The sequence below is a fragment of the Haliotis rufescens genome, unplaced genomic scaffold (assembly GCF_023055435.1).
Source record: "Haliotis rufescens isolate VD_foot unplaced genomic scaffold, xgHalRufe1.0.p SCAF_1, whole genome shotgun sequence".
NCBI classification, from domain to species: Eukaryota; Metazoa; Mollusca; class Gastropoda; order Lepetellida; family Haliotidae; genus Haliotis; species Haliotis rufescens.
Genome location: NW_025963779.1, coordinates 70665659 through 70679837, shown reverse-complemented (window position 1 = coordinate 70679837; position 14179 = coordinate 70665659).

The window sequence follows — 14179 nt, the reverse complement described above, 5'->3', positions numbered from 1 at the left end:
ATCGAACCCGGGTCTTCGGCGTGACGAGCGAATACTTTAAACACTCGGCTACCCGACCGCCCCTTCCGGCATGTATAGAACAAGTTGGCATGTAAATCTATAGAGCTAGAATCTATAGTAGAAAGTGATGAATGGGTTGAAGCAGAAATGTTAAATACAAACTACTGTGTTTACTCACATTCATTAGCGTCGCCCCCCGATCGATGACGTGCCACTGCTGTCCGACTAGTTGCTGTTTGTGTGGTCGTCATCGGGGTGGCAAAAGATGTTGACGACGTGGACGATATCCTCGATGACGATGAGGGAGTCTAGGTCCTGTCTGTGGTCCCTTGGGTGCTGGGGGTATCTGAGATGCCTCTGGTCCCTGGGATCCGACCTGCAGGTCAAACCAAGTGAAAGATGGAGAACATAATTGCTACTGGAAAATGATAGATCTAGAATGCGAATTTACCATTGACCAGAGCGATAAACGACGACGATGCAGGTGTGCATGGATATGTTTCAACGTACCCGCCATTAGGGGAGCAACCATCTGATATCAAGTGAAGGAGGAGGGTGGTGTGGGGGGAGTGGAAGCTTGATTTTGGTTCGAGATATGCATTTTTTAATGTTTAGGAGCTAAATAACCTTTTCCAACACACACATTAACATACAATTTGACACCCAGACCTTTCAACAATACCGTCTGCAAGATAAGGGCACATTTTGTTTTAATAAAACAGAGGCTAGATTATAATTTTTAGAAAATATCCCCACACCCCTCCCAAAACAAATGGTTGCTGCCTTAACCTGTAGCCTGAGGCGAGTTCAGGAGAGCGCGCTGTTCAAAACGACGGACCCCACGATCGCACGTACGCGTTTAATTGCCTTTGACGGGAATGAAACCGATGTCAAAAGAATAATCTTTGCGACTAGATCTACCATTAAAAAGGTTCTTTTTTGCACTTTGACCCGTGATGATCCGGTTAGAGAATAGGTCTTCCGCAACCCATGTGTTTGCCGTAAGGATCGGGTGGACAGGCTCGCTGACTTGGTTGATGCATGTCATGGGATCCCAATTGCAAAGATCGAAGCTAATGATGTCAATATTGCTGGATTGTCTGGTCCAGACTCGATTATTTACAGACTCCCGTCATATAGATGGGATTTTAGGCGTTAATTCTAAACAACAAACAAACAAATATTTTCAATAATAAAAATAAACACTTTGTTATCATGAACATCCAAGTATAAACCCATCATACTTGCGATTAAATTAAATGTGTGAACCTATGACACTTGTGGACAGGGCAAATGTTTTAACACTTCTTAGCCCTGCTTGCTGGATTGATTTTAGCATATGGCGCTGTAGAGAGGGTTGGTGATTTCAAACGGTCGGTGCATGCCTAGTTAAACAAGGGACATTTGAACCAATATTTTGCATATTAATACCTGTTGTTAAGACAAAGGCGAACATAGAATGTGTAAAAATACGTTATGGAAGGCTAGATGCGTTTCATATTAGTAACCTGTCTAAATAGTTAAACTTGTGAAAATTAATTGTAATAATCATATCTCCGATATATTAATTTTAACTGATTATAAATTCGTATTGTTTTATCGACAAAAGAAAATAACAACGCAATGGTATATTATCAACCATTTCAGTAAAGTTATTATCCAAACGTTAGACAGAATAAAATTTAAATTATCGAGGTCATCATGTCTGTTGCGGAAATGAGAATATCAGGGTTAATCTAACGTGTCATGTTATAGAATTTGGGGGATACAATGATCGACCTATAAATATTTACCAATCCTAATTTCAAGTGTTTCGTATAAACATTGTTTTTATATTCAAACATACAAATGCTGGGTTATGCCAGCTGACGTACGAAAATGAAACATTGCGCGCTTTGCCCGACCTCAGCATAAAATATTGCTATTTTAAAATAATCATAATTTGAATGGACTTCATATATAAATGTACCTTGGCGAAAGTGGACGATCTTCTAATTCGACGAGTGTTTCATTTGTCATTTTCAGTAAAAAATGACGAGATAAAAACGAAACTAAAGATCGCGAAATCTGACTGCAATTGCAAGCACGTGCCGGGGGAGTATTTGTGTGTTCAGTAACAAGCAGCTGAAAGTGTGCACTGATCACCTGAAGCTCCAGCACATCGTCAAGTCAGAAGCGTCTTGAAACAATGGGGTCCCGCGTGTGACGTCACCAAACCCCAACCCCGACCGGACAGTGTTATGCAACAAGGCTCCTGCTGGACATGTCTGACGTGCACTATACGAGTGACAACCATTCCCAGACAATGGAAATCAACATGTAAAACCATTGCCCACACAATGTTTCAGTTTATCTTGAAGGTGTTTTTTTTATAGATTGCTCCATGTTTCAACGTCCATAATCCACGCGCGGTTGCTACACTAATGAGTCAGTGCTGTCAGAGAAGCTATGCTTTTTATGATTTTCCGAACTGGCTGGCATGTCACATTAGTCAATGTATTTAACTGTATAATGTGTTATGGCATTCTATAGAAGCAGGGCTGTTGGGTAGCCTAGCGATTAAAGCGTTCGATCGTCACGCCAAAGGCCCGTGTTCGTTTCCCCACATGGGTACAATCTGTGCAGACTATTTCTTGTGTCCCCAGCCGTGACATGGCGGGAGTATTGCTAAAAACGCCACAAATCCATATTCAATGAAACAGAAACACACCACCATCTTCTTGTAAAGATTGATAATTTGTTCAAGAAAAGTGATTACATGGGTCGTACATATATTCCAACTTGTGAAAGGGTTGCATTTAGCAAAAGGTGGTATGATGTTCCCTTTGAGAAAATATTTTCAAAGACGTTTTCCACTGTCATTCTCGACTGTGAGTAATCGGAACAGTTAAACCAGTGGCTGGTTGTTTCCTTGATGTATAACGCAGCACTCAGCAATACTCCAGCCATGAATAATCGAGTCTGGACCAGACAACCCAGTGACTTACCTCATGATCATCGATCTACGTAATTGGGAAAATATAACATGCATCAACCTAGTCACCGAGTCTGACACCGAGCCAACTACTACTACTACTACTACTACTACTACTACTACTACTACTACTACTACTACTACTACTACTACTGTAACCGAGATTGTGTTGGTGTACAGGAAGACCAGACGCAGGCTACCATTTCAATTACAAAAGGAGTCAGGCTAATATCATTCCTTAGAAAACATACGCAATAAATGATACTGTACAGAAATAATGACATTTCTTAAACACATTTTGATTCAGGCAACCACCCAAGAACGATAACTCCTTGATAATACAAACACAAGACAAATACTTCACACTCACGCCGCACACGTTGCAATGAACGTCAAACACATTGGATACTAAAGATAGAGAACTATATGCTAAGACTTCCACCCGTATCCCCCTTCCCCCTCCCCCCCAAAAAATAAATAAATAAAAAAAATAAAAAAATAAAATGAAATGTTTTACTACGAGGATTGAGGGACAATATGCGTATACAAATATATTACTTTCGGGAGGGGGATACGGTTATTTCACGTCCTCGGGAGCAATATAGCCCTGCTACAAAACTAAACAAACCACACTCAGAATATTCTAAATGCGCACATATATATACATATAGTTGACTGTGGTATTGTATACATTACTAATGAACTTCATGACGATAATCTTATGAACTGTCAGGTCATACTTCTATCATTCGTCCATTCTTTCATTCAACCATATATACACCGTAACTAGCGCTTTAAAGCACAATGCGTTATGAATAATAATGCTGAACAGTATTAAACTTATGCATAAACGTCATTGCACAAAAAACTACACAATGATACATTCTAGCAAACATGATGCACTAGAATAATTAATTTACGTCAACACCATTACTACTCAGTACTTAATTTATATACAACACTAAAAACATTATATTTACCTTTAGATCTCTTGTTTATTCCTACATGTGCTCTGAGATGTGATCGGTGACATGCTCTGATTGTTGCGATGAGCAATGGCTGACGTGCAAGTATCTTTTAGCATTTTAAAACAAGCCAATCAACACAAGGGGCCGCGCAAGACAAAGAACACAACACAGGCAATGACACAACACCACAACCTGTCACCCATTACACCCGTAATAGACGTGACAAAGATCTAAAAATAACTATAGGCTGACGCTCACAGATGATGGCATAAAAGATAAGCTATAAACAATCACATTTCTTACAACCTGAAATGACAAGAACCTATATACTTGGTGATTCATATCTGCCACACTACTACTACTACTACTATCACCACCACAACCACCACCACCACCTACTACTACTACTACTACTGCTACTACTACTACTACTACTACTACTACTACTACTACTACTACTACTGCTACTACTACTACTTCTACTACTACTACTACTACTACTGCTACTACTACTACTACTACTACTACTACTACTACTACTACTGCTACTACTACTACTTCTACTACTACTACTACTACTACTACTACTACTACTACTACTACTTCTACTACTACCACTACTACTACTACTACTACTACTACTACTACGTAAGCACCTTCTACTTCTACTACTACTACTATTACATAAGTACCTGCTACTACTACTACCACTACTACTACTACGTAAGCACCTTCTTCTACTACTACTACATAAGTATCTGCTACTACTACTACTGCTACTTCTACTACTACTACTACTACTACAACTACTTCGACTACTACTACTAGTACTATTACTTCTACTACTACTACCACTACTACTACTACGTAAGCACCTTCTACTACTACTACTACTACATAAGCATCTGCTACTACTACTACTACTGCTACTACTACTATTACTACAACTTATACTACTACTACTACAACTAGTACCACCACCACTTCTTCTACATGAACACCTACTTCTATTACTGCTACTGCAACTACTACTACAATAACATTACCACCTGCTACTACTACTGCCACTACTACTACTACTACTGCCCTCTTACCACCGCTGCCACTACTATTTCTTCTACTTCATAAACACCTACTACTACTACTACCACTACTACTACTACTACTACTACTACTGCTACTTCTTCTACTTCTACTACTACTACTACAACTACTACGACTACTACTACTACTACTACTACTACTACTACTACTACTACTACTACTACTACTACTACTACTACGTAAGCACCTTCTACTTCTACCACTACTACTATTACATAAGCACCTGCTACTACTACTACTACGTAAGCACCTCCTACTACTACTACTACATAAGCATCTGCTACTACTACTACTTCTACTACTACTACTACTACTACTACTGCTACTACTACTATTACTACAACTTATACTACTACTACTACTACTTCTACAACTAGTACCACCACCACTTCTTCTACATGACCACCTACTACTATTACTGCTACTGCAAATACTACTACAATTACCTAACCACCTGCTACTACTACTACAGCCACTACTACTACTACTACTACTACTACTACTACTACTACTACTACTATTACTACTACTATTACTACTACTACTACAACTACTACTACTACTACTACTACTACTACATAAGCATCTTTTACTACTACTACTACTACTAATACATAAGCAACTTCTTCTACTACTACTACTACTACTACTACGTAAGCACCTTCTACTACTACTACTACTACTACTACATAAGCACCTTCTTCTACTACTACTGCTACTACTTCTACTATTACTACTACTGCAACTACTACTTCTACTACTACAAAAGCACCTTTTACTACTACTACTGCTACTACTACTTCTACTACTACTACTACTATTACTAGGGGCGGTCGGGTAGCCGAGTGGTTAAAGCGTTCGCTCGTCACGCCATAGACCCGGGTTCGATTCCCGACATGGGTACAATGTGTGAAGCCCATTCCTGGTGTCCCCCGCCGTGATATTGCTGAAATATTGCTAAAAGCGGCGTAAAACCATACTCGGTCACTCACTCACTACTATTACTACTACTACTACTACTACTACTACTATTACTACTACTACTACATAATCAACTTCCTCTACTACTACTACTACTACTACTACTACTACGTAAGCACCTTCTACTACTACTACTACTACTACTTCTACTACTATAACATACGCACCTGCTACTACTACTAACACTACTACTACGTAAGCACCTTCTACTACTACTTCTACTATTATATAAGCACCTGCTACTACTACTACTACTACTACTACTACTACTACTACTACTACTACTACTTCTACTACTACTACATAAGCACCTGCTACTACTACTACTGCTACTACTACTATTACTACTACTTCTACTACTACAACTAAAAAAACACCTTTTACTACTACTACTACTACTACTACTACTACTACTACATAAGCACCTTCTACTACTACTACTACTACTACTACTACTACATAAGCACTTTCTACTACTACTACTACTACCACTACTACTACGTAAGCACCTTCTACTACTACTACTACTACATAAGCACATGCTACTACTACTACCGCTACTACTACTACTACTACTACAACTAGTACCACCACCACTTCTTCTACATGAACACCTACTTCTATTGCTGCTACTGCAACTACTACTACAATTACCTAACCACCTGCTGCTACTACTGCCACTACTACTACTACTACTACTACTACTGCTACTACCTCTACTACTACTACCACTACTTATGTTCGATCCCCGGTCGCAGGCGGAGAAATGTACTGTTTACTAACGAGTCCCGACGTCTACAGACGTTGGGGTGAATGTTACGCCCCATACTGTGTGCAGCAGGTTGTCCCATGTATGTGAGTGAGTGAGTGAGTGAGTGAGTGAGTGAGTCAGAGGTCAAGTAAATCAAACGTAATAGTTAATTATATATATACAGACTCCGTTGCTACACTCATAAATAAAAGCGACAGCACCTTTTCCCTAATCAGAAGAAATATCTGCTAAAACATTTGTACGATCGACAATATCAATTGTTGTTATAGCAAAAGTTGTTTCATCAAGGTCATCAAGGTTTCATCAAGGGCCTCAGCAAAGCTTTAAAACAGATTCATGGAAGACATCAGCAAACAAATAACGTCAAAACCACACCTTGAATTGAATTCGTCATTGTTGAAACACTCTGTGATGTTCAAGTGCTACAGCTGATTTGCTTGTCTCAACCTATGGTCTTTATGCAGCACAGGTTTTCCCTGTCGATGTGTCAAAGCATAATGGTTAAGTCATCCGCTCGTGGTATAATGTTTAATTACAAGGTGATCTCATGACCATTTGAGTTCAGAGTTCCCTTATGGCGATTCCATTACATCGTGTGTCACGTGCAATCGTCACGTATGCTCCAACATAAGATAGCTTTAGTTAATGAATCCACGCACCGCTTTAAAAATGGTTCAGCAGTGACTAATATCCTTCCTTAACATCCGGTGTTCCCGTCTCATCAAAGGTGGAATGTGTGCATAGGCGTTACCACCAGAGGGAGTGTTTCTCCCTCTACAATAACATGATGTATCAACAGTCTCCAGTTTCGATCGGAAACACAGTCACATGATCACCGATCCCATTCCTACATATAGTCACATGTCTCCCAATTCCCTTCCTACACTCAGTCACTTGTCTCCCATCACCAACCTACACAAATTCATATGTTGTTTTATGCAAGTCTAGGTAGGGTGTATACTATCAGAGCTAGATGTTGTATACAAGTCTAGGTTGCGTATTTGCCATCATAGCTACATGTTGTTGTATACAAGTCTAGGTAGGGTGTATGCCATCAGTGCTACATGTTGTTGTATATAAGTCTAGGGAGAGTGTATGTATACCATCCGTGCTACATGTTGTTGTATAGAAGTCTAGGTAGGGTGTATACCATTAGTGCTACATGTTGTTGTATACAAGTCTAGGTAGGGTGTATGCCATCAGGGCTACATGTTGTATACAAGTTCAGGTTGGGTATATGCCATCATAGCTAATTGTTGGTGTATACAAGTCTAGGTAGGGTGTATGCCATCAGGGCTACATGTTGTATACAAGTTCAGGTAGGGTATATGCCATCATAGCTAATTGTTGGTGTCTACAAGTCTAGGTAGGGTGTATGCCATCATAGCTACATGTTGTTGTATACAAGTCTTGGTAGGGTGTATGCCATCATAGCTACATGTTGTTGTATACAAGTCTAGGTAGGGTGTATGCCATCATAGCTACATGTTGTTGTATACAAGTCTAGGTAGGGTGTATGCCATTAGTGCTACATGTTGTTGTATACCAGTCTAGGTAGGGTGTATGCCATCAGTGCTACATGTTGTTGTATAGAAGTCTAGGTAGGGTGTATACCATCATAGCTACATGTTGTTGTATATAAGTCTAGGGAGAGTGTATGTATACCATCAGTGCTAAATGTTGTTGTATAGAAGTCTAGGTAGGGCGTATACCATCAGTGCTACATGTTGTTGTATAGAAGTCTAGGTAGGGTGTATACCATCATAGCTACATGTTGTTGTATAGAAGTCTAGGTAGGGTGTATGCCATCATAGCTACATGTTGTTGTATAGAAGTCTAGGTAGGGTGCATGCCATCATAGCTACATGTTGTTGTATAGAAGTCTAGGTAGGGTGTATACCATCATAGCTACATGTTGTTGTATACCAGTCTAGGTAGGGTGTATGCCATCAGTGCTACATGTTGTTGTATAGAAGTCTAGGGAGAGTGTATGTATACCATCCGTGCTACATGTTGTTGTATACAAGTCTAGGTAGGGTGTATACCATTAGTGCTACATGTTGTTGTATACAAGTCTAGGTAGGGTGTATGCCATCAGGGCTACATGTTGTATACAAGTTCAGGTAGGGTATATGCCATCATAGCTAATTGTTGGTGTCTACAAGTCTAGGTAGGGTGTATGCCATCATAGCTACATGTTGTTGTATACAAGTCTTGGTAGGGTGTATGCCATCATAGCTACATGTTGTTGTATACCAGTCTAGGTAGGGTGTATACCATCATAGCTACATGTTGTTGTATAGAAGTCTAGGTAGGATGTATACCATCATAGCTACATGTTGTTGTATAGAAGTCTAGGTTGGGTATATGCCATCATAGCTAATTGTTGGTGTATACAAGTCTAGGTAGGGTGTATGCCATCAGGGCTACATGTTGTATACAAGTTCAGGTAGGGTATATGCCATCATAGCTAATTGTTGGTGTCTACAAGTCTAGGTAGGGTGTATGCCATCATAGCTACATGTTGTTGTATACAAGTCTTGGTAGGGTGTATGCCATCATAGCTACATGTTGTTGTATAGAAGTCTAGGTAGGGTGTATGCCATCAGTGCTACATGTTGTTGTATACAAGTCTAGGTAGGGTATATGCCAACATAGCTACATGTTGTTGTATAGAAGTCTAGGTAGGGTGTATACCATCATAGCTACATGTTGTTGTATAGAAGTCTAGGTAGGGTGTATACCATCATAGCTACATGTTGTTGTATAGAAGTCTAGGTAGGGTGTATACCATCATAGCTAAATGTTGTTGTATAGAAGTTTAGGTAGGGTGTATACCATCATAGCTACATGTTGTTGTATAGAAGTCTAGGTAGGGTGTATACCATCATAGCTACATGTTGTTGTATAGAAGTCTAGGTAGGGTGTATGCCATTAGTGCTACATGTTGTTGTATACAAGTCTAGGTAGGGTGTATGCCATTAGTGCTACATGTTGTTGTATAGAAGTCTAGGTAGGGTGTATACCATCATAGCTACATGTTGTTGTATAGAAGTCTAGGTAGGGTGTATACCATCATAGCTACATGTTGTTGTATACAAGTCTAGGTAGGGTGTATACCATCATAGCTACATGTTGTTGTATATAAGTCTAGGTAGGGTGTATGCCATCATAGCTACATGTTGTTGTATACCAGTCTAGGTAGGGTGTATACCATCATAGCTACATGTTGTTGTATAGAAGTCTAGGTAGGGTGTATGCCATCATAGCTACATGTTGTTGTATACAAGTCTAGGTAGGGTGTATACCATCATAGCTACATGTTGTTGTATATAAGTCTAGGTAGGGTGTATACCATCATAGCTACATGTTGTTGTATAGAAGTCTAGGTAGGGTGTATGCCATCATAGCTACATGTTGTTGTATATAAGTCTAGGGAGAGTGTATGTATACCATCAGTGCTACATGTTGTTGTATACAAGTCTAGGTAGGGTGTATGCCATCATAGCTACATGTTGTTGTATATAAGTCTAGGGAGAGTGTATGTATACCATCAGTGCTACATGTTGTTGTATAGAAGTCTAGGTAGGGCGTATACCATCAGTGCTACATGTTGTTGTATACAAGTCTAGGTAGGGTGTATACCATTAGTGCTACATGTTGTTGTATACCAGTCTAGGTAGGGTGTATACCATTAGTGCTACATGTTGTTGTATACCAGTCTAGGTAGGGTGTATACCATCATAGCTACATGTTGTTGTATAGAAGTCTAGGTAGGGTGTATGCCATCATAGCTACATGTTGTTGTATACAAGTCTAGGTAGGGTGTATACCATTAGTGCTACATGTTGTTGTATACAAGTCTAGGTAGGGTGTATACCATTAGTGCTACATGTTGTTGTATACCAGTCTAGGTAGGGTGTATACCATCATAGCTACATGTTGTTGTATAGAAGTCTAGGTAGGGTGTATGCCATCATAGCTACATGTTGTTGTATACAAGTCTAGGTAGGGTGTATACCATTAGTGCTACATGTTGTTGTATACAAGTCTAGGTAGGGTGTATACCATTAGTGCTACATGTTGTTGTATACCAGTCTAGGTAGGGTGTATACCATCATAGCTACATGTTGCTGTATAGAAGTCTAGGTAGGGTGTATGCCATCATAGCTACATGTTGTTGTATACAAGTCTAGGTAGGGTGTATACCATCATAGCTACATGTTGTTGTATACCAGTCTAGGTAGGGTGTATACCATCATAGCTACATGTTGTTGTATAGAAGTCTAGGTAGGGTGTATGCCATCATAGCTACATGTTGTTGTATATAAGTCTAGGGAGAGTGTATGTATACCATCAGTGCTACATGTTGTTGTATACAAGTCTAGGTAGGGTGTATGCCATCATAGCTACATGTTGTTGTATATAAGTCTAGGGAGAGTGTATGTATACCATCAGTGCTACATGTTGTTGTATACAAGTCTAGGTAGGGCGTATACCATCAGTGCTACATGTTGTTGTATACAAGTCTAGGTAGGGTGTATACCATTAGTGCTACATGTTGTTGTATACAAGTCTAGGTAGGGTGTATGCCATCAGAGCTACATGTTGTTGTATATAAGTCTAGGGAGAGTGTATGTATACCATCAGTGCTACATGTTGTTGTATAGAAGTCTAGGTAGGGTGTATGCCATCAGTGCTACATGTTGTTGTATAGAAGTCTAGGTAGGGTGTATACCATTAGTGCTACATGTTGCTGTATACAAGTCTAGGTAGGGTGTATACCATCATAGCTACATGTTGTTGTATACAAGTCTAGGTAGGGTGTATGCCATCATAGCTACATGTTGTTGTATACAAGTCTAGGTAGGGTGTATACCATCATAGCTACATGTTGTTGTATACAAGTCTAGGTAGGGTGTATACCATCATAGCTACATGTTGTTGTATACAAGTCTAGGTAGGGTGTATGCCATCATAGCTACATGTTGTTGTATATAAGTCTAGGGAGAGTGTATGTATACCATCAGTGCTACATGTTGTTGTATACAAGTCTAGGTAGGGTGTATGCCATCAGTGCTACATGTTGTTGTATACAAGTCTAGGTAGGGTGAATGCCATCATAGCTACATGTTGTTGTATACAAGTCTAGGTAGGTCGTATGCCATCATAGCTACATGTTGTTGTATACAAGTCTAGGTAGGGTGTATATCATCAGTGCTACATGTTGTATACAAGTCTAGGTAGGGTGTATGCCATCATAGCTACATGTTGCTGTATACTAGTCTTTGTTGGGTGTATGCCATCAGAGCCAGATGTTGTTGTATAGAAGTCTAGGTAGGGTATGTACCATCAGTGCTACATGTTGTTGTATATAAGTCTAGGTAGGGTGTATACCATCATAGCTACATGTTGTTGTATACACGTCTTGGTAGGGTGTATACCATCAGAGCTACATGTTGTTGTATATATACACGTGGTCTCCGCACGGTGTATCTCATCAAGGTAATAATTGTTTATGCGTATCTAGGTCATCAAGGTAACATGTAGTTGTCTTTGTCGACTCGGGTTGTGGAATGCAAGTTCTTGGGTCTTGAGACAATTCATATAAAACAAAATCGAACACATTATCGATCATAATACACTTAATGTCTATGTTGACGGCTATTCATGAACAAACATCGCCCTGGTCAAGAACAAAAGTACTTTTAGTTCTATACGTATTTTTTAACGAAAAGCTACCAAATCACTCGTCTATAAATACAACAATTTTCTTCTTATCAAAGTTGTGTCCATGTCACCGTTGCAGTAGAACATATTCGTGAGCCTTTTGAACCTTCTGCGCAGGATCGGACCCTGCTTGTGCCTGACGTTTTTCGTCATTTTTGTTTTGTCTGTAGATTATATGATAAAACAAATGTTCCATCAACACCAAGTCGGATTTAACTGACTTTGTAGTTAAGTTGTCAACATTGAATAATGTACCATAATGTACGTCAAGTAAGAGGAATCATTGCACACCAACAGTGAGATGTAAAATTTAAGACCAACATGGCTTTTGTTAATATTGAAGAATCACCGTGTTGACAATGAACGTTTATAGAAAATGAGAAGATATACACACATTGAGGAAAATATATTCGTTATAGTTATGCGCTGGAGGTTTAGTTTGGTTTCCAGTGTGTAGAAATGTGTCCCGATGTGTTCTATATCAAGAGCATGGCGTGTTTCACGAGAAGTCCGTGCTCGACATGTCCATCTACAGATTCCATTGTTTTGAGGGTTGCGATTTGACAAAAGGATAGCCCATGTATTCTCTATCAGTTGATTGATACTGAATACCCATAAGGCCGCGGGCACGGGCTTGTTGGCTTAATTGGTGTAAATCGGCCAGTGTATAACACGGATACTTCCCAGGATGCATCACGGTTGTCGTTTCACTTCGCTACATTTACTCGCTTTCCATCATGTTGAACGTTCTGCGGACTTTTGTACAGCCTTCAGCCAAGGCCACTCCACAAGCAACTCTTCAGGTCCAACAGGACACTACTCCGGCATCCTCTAGGGTAACATCATCATCGTCGTCAACGCCTTTTGCCATCCCAATGGTGACCACGCCCTTCGTCACACCATCCGAGAGTAGGCAGGCAGCTGGGGCACGGCATCGGGGGCGACTCCAGTGGATGTAAATAAACACATTAACTTCATAGAGTTCATCCTCTTCAACCAACGTCTCGATACCCGTTCTACTTGACATGCTTACTGTCATTGATGCTATCGTTCATGTCTGAATCTATTTATTTTTATTACGCTTCTGAGTGAGCGGATTCCAGCAATATCACGGCGGGGAAGGATCTAACCTAAGTCGTTTTGCGTGTCAGGCGAACACTCTACTCGTTACGCTACCCCAGCGTTCCAAAGTCTGTGATTCAGTTTTCTTGTACCATCAATGGTATGGTGTATGACATCAGATCTACTGGGCAATATTTTGTTACGGTCACCATGTGTTATCCTATATATTGATTTGGTTTAACTCTTTGTTTTTGTAGCAATATATACATGACCATGTCCTATCCAGTTATTGTTTAACTTGCTTGTAAAATGTACCAACATATACACCAAAACGTCGCGTTGAAAGTGAAATGGAAGTTTGATGTACTGTCATAGCACGGGGTTTTCTACAGTTCTGGTCATGAACACAACTGTGATACCTGTATCAAAAACATCACCATGGAATAAACCGTCCCTTGATTGTTTCATTGTTAGCCACCATCACGCATGGTTGTCTACTTTCCTTTCCCCGGCAGTATGTGTAAGTTCATTGTTTTGGCAATATTTGACATTTGTTTATGTTTGACAGGTTTCTCCATCCGCGGAATT